The following is an 8,495-nucleotide window of genomic DNA, read 5'->3' as shown; positions in this document are numbered from 1 at the left end:
ACCTTCTGACCCACCTTGCTCTGTGCATGACAGGGGGCGGTGCCCCAACTCCTCAATCAGCCCTGCTCTGAGCCCCACCAGGGGCTGCACCTAGGGATTGGGCCTGCCCTCTGCCACTCGGGAACAGGCCTGAGCCAGCAGGTCGTTATCTCTTGAGGGGTCCCAGACTGCGAGAGGGCACAGGCCTGGCTGAGGGACCCCCACACACACACACAAATTTTTGTGCACCAGGCCTCTAGTAGTCATATAAAAAGATGTTCATCCCTAGCCAGTTTGGCTCAGTGGATAGAGCATCAGTCCACAGACTGAAGGGTCCCAGGTTTGATTCCAGTAAAGGGCAGGTACCTTGGTTGCCAGCTCAATCCTGGCCCTGGTCCAGGTGTGCAGAAGGCAACCAATTGTTGTTGTCTCTCTCACACATTGATATTTCTCTCTGTGTGTCTCTCCCCCTCCTTTCCACTCTCTCTCTTTGAAAAATCAATGGAAAAATATCCTTGGGTGAGGATTAACAACAAAAGAAGATGTTCCACCTGGTGTGTCTCAGTTGGAGCATTATTCTGTACACCAAGATGTAGTGCGATCAATTCCCAGTCCAGGCACATATACAGGTTTCAGGTCTAATCCCCAGTTGGGGCACATATGGAAGGCAACCAAATGATGTTTCTCATATTGATGTTTCTCTCTCTCTCTCTCTCTCTCTCTCTCTCTCAAATCAAATTTATTTTTAATCTTCACCTGAGGATATTTTTTCCATTGATTTTTGAAGAAAGTGGAAAAGAGAGGGAAAGAAAAAGAAACACTGATGTGAGAGAGACACATGGATTGGTTGCCTCTCACATGCCCCTGAACAAGGCCTAGAGCGTGCAACCAAGGTACGTGCCCCTGACCAGAATCAAACCCGGGACCCTTCAGTCCACAGGCTGACGCTTTGTCCACTGAGCCAAACTGGCTAGGGCTCAAATCAATTTTTAAAAAAGATTTTTTTAGAAAAAGATGTTCAACATCCGCTAATAATCAGGGAAACGCAAATCAAAATCATGAGCTACCATCTTACACTAGCAAGAATGGCTATCACAAAAAAGTCAACAAAAGGCAAGAGTTGAGATTAAAAATGGCAGCAGAGTAAGTGGGAGCTACACTGACATGCTCCCAGGACCAAACTGGTGCTGCGTGAGGAGAGTTCAGGGTTGGGGGCTCTGGGATTGGAGCTTGGTTTCCTGTGCTGAGTCATTCCCTTATGCTGCGGAGAACATATTTCTCGGATGGACCTTGGTTATCTGGTGTTTTGGCCTGGGGGAAAGGCAGTTGCCACACCCTGTTGGAAGAACTCTTGACCCATTTTGTGGTCCATAGCCTAAGGCAGTGGTCATCAACCTTTTGGTGGTCTGCGGACCACCGGTTGGCAACTGCTGGCCTACGGCCAATCAAGGCGGATAACAGGCAGATTTCTGGAGGCTTTGAGTCTTTGCCTGATCTCATTATGGGCCTGGGGTATAAAAAGTAGACTCTGGTGCACATCTTGGTCCGTTCTAAAGGTACCCAGCCCCATCAGAGGGAGCTACAAGCTGTGGATTACTAATAGGTCCAAACAGGGTACTCAGGGCCAGTCACACACAGCATCTGACATTGTCCTGCACTAGAAATTAGGGAACTAAAGCAGATCTACCTAATACATAGACACAAACCTAAATAGGCAGCCAAAATGGGGAGACAAAAAAAAAAAAACCCAAGTAAAAAACTAGAGAATTTTTCAAAAGAAAAGCTAAAGGAAATGGAGATAAGAAATTCATCAGAATAATGATGTCAAAGATGCTCAACAGCATGAGAAAAGATATGGTAACTATGAAACAGAAATAAAGAATGACATAGCACTAATAAAGAACACATTGGAAGGAATACTCAGTAGATTAAGGGAAGCTGAGTATCAGATGAGTTAATTAGAAGACAGGGTAGAAAAAAATCAATTGAGAAACAAAAGGAAAAATCAATTAAAAACTAGGAGGCCAGCATAAGGAATCTGTGGGACAACATGAAACAACAATATTCACATAATTAGAGTGCCAGAAGGAGAAGAAAGTGAGCAAGGGATAGAGATTGTCTTTGAAGAAATAATGGCAGAGTCCGAGTGGGTTTGGATCAGTGCAGAGAGCGTTGGCCTGTGGACCAAATGGTCCTGGGTTCGATTCTGATTAAAGGCACGTACCTTGGTTGCAGGCTCTTCCCCCCGGTCAGGGCTCGTGCAGGAGGCAACCAATCAATGTGTTTCTCTTACATCGATGTTTCTCTCTGTGTTTCCCTTTCTCTCCCACTCTCCTTAAAAATCAATGGGTGAGGATTAACAACAACAACAACCTGAGGCGGGAAGCTATGCAGGCAGGGCCTCCAGCTGGAACACTGGCTGTGGGTCAGTGTGTCCCTGGTGCTGGCAGGACCCTCACCTGGGATGGCGATGAAGACTCTGGACAGGCTCCAGGTGCTCCAGGCTGGTACCCAGAGGGGTTTCTATTAAACCCACCTCCTGTGCACTGGACAAGGAGCCTGGTGATGCCCAGAGTAGCCCTAATGCTTGGATGGGGAACCCTCCATTTTGAATAGAGCTCCCTTAGTACCCCTTCTTTTGCTGGCTTAGGGAAGGGACCAAGAGATCTGGATAAATGTAGATTTCAGTATCCTTCTAGTAGTATCCTTCATTTCTCTTTGTGAGACTCTCTCTTAGCATTCCTTGTAGATCGGGTGTAAAAATATATTATAAAATGTAACATAAATGTGGGTTTTTAGTAAATTAGGGCACTTGTTTAGCAAATGTTATCTGTGCCCTAGCTGGTTTGGCTCAGTGGATAGAGCGTCGGCCTGAGGACTGAAGGGTCCTGGTTTGATTCCAGTCAAGGGCACATGCCTGGGTTGTGGGCTCGATCTCCAGTAGGGGGTGTGCAGGAGGCAGCTGATCAGTGATTCTCTCTCATCATTGATGTTTCTATCTCTCTCTCCCTCTCCCTTCCTCTCTGAAATCAATAAAAAAAAAATTTTTTAAACGTTATCAACACCTCTGTTTTTTATGTCTTTTCTGAGGACTGTTCCTCCAGCAGACGGGGAGAACCCGCAATGGCAGCAGCTCAGCAGTTGTGAAGTCAACAAGCCAAATGAAAGTAACAGCCATGTCTTTAATCAGTCATTTCTTCAGAGGGCCCTGGTTCCTTTTAGTACAGATGGTATTAAAAACTTACTTCAGCCGAACCGGTTTGGCTCAGTGGATAGAGCGTTGGCCTGCGGATTAAGGGGTCCCGGGTTCGATTCTGGTCAGGGGCATGTGCCTTGGTTGCGGGCACATCCCCAGTGGGGGGCGTGCAGGAGGCAGCTGATCGATCTCTCTCATCCATGTTTCTAACTCTCTATCCCTTTCCCTCTTCTCTGTAAAAAATCAATAAAATATATTTAAAAAAAAAAAAACTTACTTCATGCCCTGGCCAGTATGGCTCAGTGGGTAGAGCACCAGCTTGCAGACTGAAGGATCCCAGATTTGATTCTGGTCAGGGGCACATGCCCTGGTTGCAGGCTCAGTCCCCAGTGCGGAGCATGCGGGAGGCAGCCAATCGGTGATTCTCTCTCATCATTGATATTTCTATTTCTCTCTCCCTCTCGCTTTCTCTCTAACATCAATTTTTAAAATGTATATTTTTAAATTACATCATGTGGGAGCTAAATGTGCTCAGGTGACCATGCCAGGAAATGTATACATGTATTCTGCCGGGAGCTGGTCCATCCTTGCTGTTTCAAGGGACCTGGCATATATGGCATACTGTTTTTAATATGTTTGCTCCCCTTCTTGGCACTATGTGTTTTAACCAAGGTCACCTCTCTGAGAAAGGTTGTTTCCCCAGGTAGGGATTTTTCCCTGAAGTTAGGGAGGGAATAAAACCCCTTAACTAAGTGCCAGGTGGGTAATTAATCACTTTAACTACAAACAATCATGCTTACGCTACATAATCTTTACTCCCTGGAATGGAGATAAGAAACGCCCTAACCTTTGGAATAGAGATTGATAGGATTGGAATCAACTGGTATAAATACAAATGTAACAAGACAACAGGAGACAGAACCTAAACAGAGAACCTAGACACAGAACCTACACAGAACCTAGAGACAGAAGAACTTCGCTGGAGAGAACATGGCAAAAGATCCTGGACAGAAACTGGACACAGAACCTAGAGACAGAACCTAGCTAGAGAACGTGGCAAAAGAGCCTGGACAGAACCTAGACACAGAACCTAGAGTCGGAACATGGCAAAAGATCCTGGACAGGAGCGACCGCCAGCCCCGGTTCCCGGCGGAAGAAACAGGCCGGAGAGGACCCAGGGAGGGCCATGAAGGTACTACTCCTCACTGGGCTGGGAGCCCTATTCTTCACCTATTATTGGGCTGACAACTTTGACCCAGCTAGCCTCCAGGGAGCCCGCGTGCTGCTGACAGGGGCCAGTGCTGGCGTTGGGGAGGAACTGGCCTATCACTACGCCCGCTTGGGCTCCCACCTGGTGCTCACTGCCCACACTGAGGCTTTCCTGCAGGAGGCGGCCTGGACTACCTCGTGCTGAACCACCTCGGGGCTGCCCCCTCCGGCACACAGGCCCACAGCGCCCAGGGGACCCGCTGGCTCATGCAGGTGAACCTCCTGAGTTACGTGCAACTGACCTCCCTGGCGCTGCCCAGCCTGACGGACAGCAAGGGCTCCCTGGTGGTGGTGTCCTCGCTGCTCGGCCGTGTGCCCGCGTCCTTCTCCAGTCCCTATTCCGCGGCCAAGTTCGCGCTGGACAGTTTCTTTGGCGCCCTGCAGCGGGAGCTGCGTGTGCAGGATGTGAACGTGGCCATCACCAGGTGCGTCCTGGGCCTCCAGGATCGCGCCTCACCGAAGGAGGGAGTCAGGGGTGTCACCAGGGCCCAGGCGGCCCCGGGGTAAGGACTTCCGGTTCAGCCTTGGGCTAAGCATGGGAAGTCTCAACTTGAGCTTCCCGGACTGCCAAAGCAAGGTCAGTCTACCTAGCCTCTCGGGAGTGTTGTAAAGACAGTTAACCTACATAAAGTGCTTGGAAGTGAAGACTTTCTTTTTAATGATGCTTCTTCCCTCAGAAGGCAGACCTCAGAAGACAGACCGCAGAAGACAGACCTCAGAAGGCTGACCTCAGAAGACAGACCTTAGAAGACAGAACTTAGAACACAGAACTTAGCAGACAGGACCTACACAGAACCTAGAACTTCGCTGGAGAGAACATGGCAAAAGATCCTGGACTGAACCTAACTACAGAAATTGGCAAGAGAACCTGACTAGAACCTGGTGACTGAACCTGACTGGAGAACCTGGACAGAACCTGGCTGGAGAACCTAGCGAGGGACCGTGGCTACAGAACCTGGCTAGAGAACCTCGCTATGATGATCAACTGAACGCTGTCTCTGTGCCATTCATTCCTTCTTCGCCGACTCCGTACACACCTTTGGGGACCCCTGGACCTGCTGGGGCTGGACCCCAGCAGTATTCCAACTTATGTATACAAACCTAATTATAAAGATTTCTATGTGGAACTGTCCATATTAAGCTAAAGATGAATTTATACTGTTGTCTCCAGCCTGATCCATTATCACATGGATACTGTAACCTCTCCTTGACTGGGGTTCAAACCCACAACCTTGGTGTATTGGAATGACCATCTAACCAATAGAGCTACCTGGCCAGAGCCACTTACTAATTCATCACTCCATTCCATATTTTATATAGGGTGGATTCAGAATCATAAACTACCCCCAAGGGAAATAACTTTACAAAATAGAGTCCACTGTCTACATACAGTAAAAGATAAACAACAAAAAATTATTCAAACACATGGAATTTAAATAGCATATTATACAATAAATGGGTTACCAATAAGATCAAGAAAGAAATAAAAAACTTTCTGGAAACAAATGAAAATGAACACACAACAACCCAAAATCTCTGGGACACAGGAAAAGCAGTCCTGAGAGGAAAGTTCATGGCACAACAGGCTTACCTCAAAAAATAAGAAAAATTAATACTAAGCAATTTAACCCTTCAACTTAAAGAATTAGAAAGAGAACAACAAATAAATCCCAGAGTAAGTAGAAGGTCGGAAATAATAAAGATTAGAGCAGAAATAAATGGCAAAGAGACTAAAAAAAACAATACAAAAGATCAATGACACCAAGAGCTGGTTCTTTGAAAGGATAAATAAGATTGATGAACCATTAGCCAGACTCATCAAGAAAAAGAGAATCCAAATAAATAAAATTAGTAACAAAAGTGGCAAATTAACCACTGACAGCACAGAAATACAAAGGATTTTAAGAAAACACTATGAATAACTATATGGCAACATGCTGGACAATGTGGATGAAATGGACAAATTCCTAGAAAAATGCAATCTCCCAAAACTGAATCAGGAAGAATCAGAAAACCTGAATAGGCCAATAACAACTGAGGAAATAGAAGGAGTAATAATAATAAAATAAAATAAAATAAAAAGCCCTGGTCCAGACAGCTTCCCAGGGGAGTTTTACCAAACATTCAAAGAAGAACTAACACCTATTTTCCTCAAACCATTTCAAAACATCCAAGAGGAAGGAATACTTCTGAGCTCTTTTTATGAGGCCAGCATTACCCTAATTCCAAAACAAGCTAAAGACACTACAAAGAAATAGAATCACAGGCCAATATCCCTGATGAACATGGGTGCTAAAATCCTCAACAAAATATTAGCAAATCGGATCCAGCAATATAGTAAAAAGACCATATGCCATGACTAAGTGGGATTTTTTTCCAAAGATGCAAGGCTGGTACAATATTCACAAATCAATAAAGGTGATACATCACATAAACAAATGAAAGACAAAAATCACATGATCTTATCAATAGATGCAGAAAAAGCATTTAACGAAATCCAACACTCATTTTTTAAAAATATATTTTTTTAAATATATTTTATTGATTTTTTACAGAGAGGAAGGGAGAGGGATAGAGAGTTAGAAACATCGATGAGAGAGAAACATCGATCAGCTGCCTCCTGCATACCCCCCAACTGGGGATGTGCCCACAACCCAGGTACATGCCCTTGACCAGAATCGAACCTGGGACCTTGCAGTCCACAGGCCGACGCTCTATCCACTGAGCCAAACCGGTTACGGCTAAAAATATATTTTTTATTAATTTTAGAGAGGAAAGGAGAGGGAGAGAGAAATAGAAACATCAGTGATGAGAGAGAATCATTGACCGGCTACCTTCTACATGCCCCCTACTGTGGATCGAGCCCACAACCTGGGCATGTGCCCTGACAGAGAATCGAACCATGACCTCCTGGTTCATAGGTCGACGTTCAACCATTGGACCACACCAGCAGGGTACAACACCCATTTTTGATAAAAATTCTTAGCAAAGTGGGAACAGAGGGAGCATCTCAACATGATAAAGGCCAAACCTACAGCCAACATCATGCTCAATGGGCAAAAACTAAAACCATTTCCCCTAAGAACAGGAACAAGACAGGGATGTCAGCTTTCACCACTCTTATTCTACATAATACTGAAGTCCCAGCCACAGTGATCAGAAAAGAAGAAGTAAAAGGCATCCAAATAGGAAAGGAGGAAGTAAAACTCATTATTCACAGATATCATATTGTACATAGAAAACCCTAAAGACTCTACCAAATATCTACTAGATTTAATAAATGAATTTGGCAATGTAGCAGGATGCGAAATTAACACGCAGAATTCGATGACATTTTTATACTCCAATAATGAATTCCTAGGAAAAGAAACTAAACAAACTATCCCATTTAATACTGCAACCAAGCCGAACCGGTTTGGCTCAGAGGATAGAGCGTCAGCCTGCGGACTCAGGGGTCCCGGGTTCGATTCCGGTCGGGGGCATGTACCTTGGTTGCGGGCACATCCCCAGTGGGGGGTGTGCAGGAGGCAGCTAATCGATGTTTCTCTCTCATTGATGTTTCTAACTCTCTATCCCTCTCCTTTCTTCTCTGTAAAAATCAATAAAATATATTTTAAAAAAAATACTGCAACCAAAAAAAAAAAAATGTAGATACTTTGAAATAAACTTAATCAAGGAGGTAAAAGACTTGTACTTGGAAAACTTCAGGACATCCAAAAAAGAGATAGAAGAAGATATAAACAAATAGAAGAATATACCATGTTCAATGGTAGAATTAACATCATTAAAATGTCCATACTACATAAAGCAATCCATAGATTCAATGCAATCCTATTAAAATACCAACAGCATATTTCACAGATCTAGAACAAATACTCTCAAAATTTGTATGGAACCAAAAAAGACCCCGAATAGCCAGAGCTATCTTGAGAAAGAACAAAGTGGGAGGGGTCACAGTAACAGATACCAAGTTACACTACAAAGCCACCATAATAAAAACAGCCTGGTACTGGCACAAAAACAGGCATATAGATCAATGGAACATAACGAG

The sequence above is a fragment of the Myotis davidii genome, unplaced genomic scaffold (genome assembly GCF_000327345.1).
Source record: "Myotis davidii unplaced genomic scaffold, ASM32734v1 scaffold1007, whole genome shotgun sequence".
Classification (NCBI taxonomy): domain Eukaryota; kingdom Metazoa; phylum Chordata; class Mammalia; order Chiroptera; family Vespertilionidae; genus Myotis; species Myotis davidii.
Note: the sequence above shows the minus strand (reverse complement) of the source record.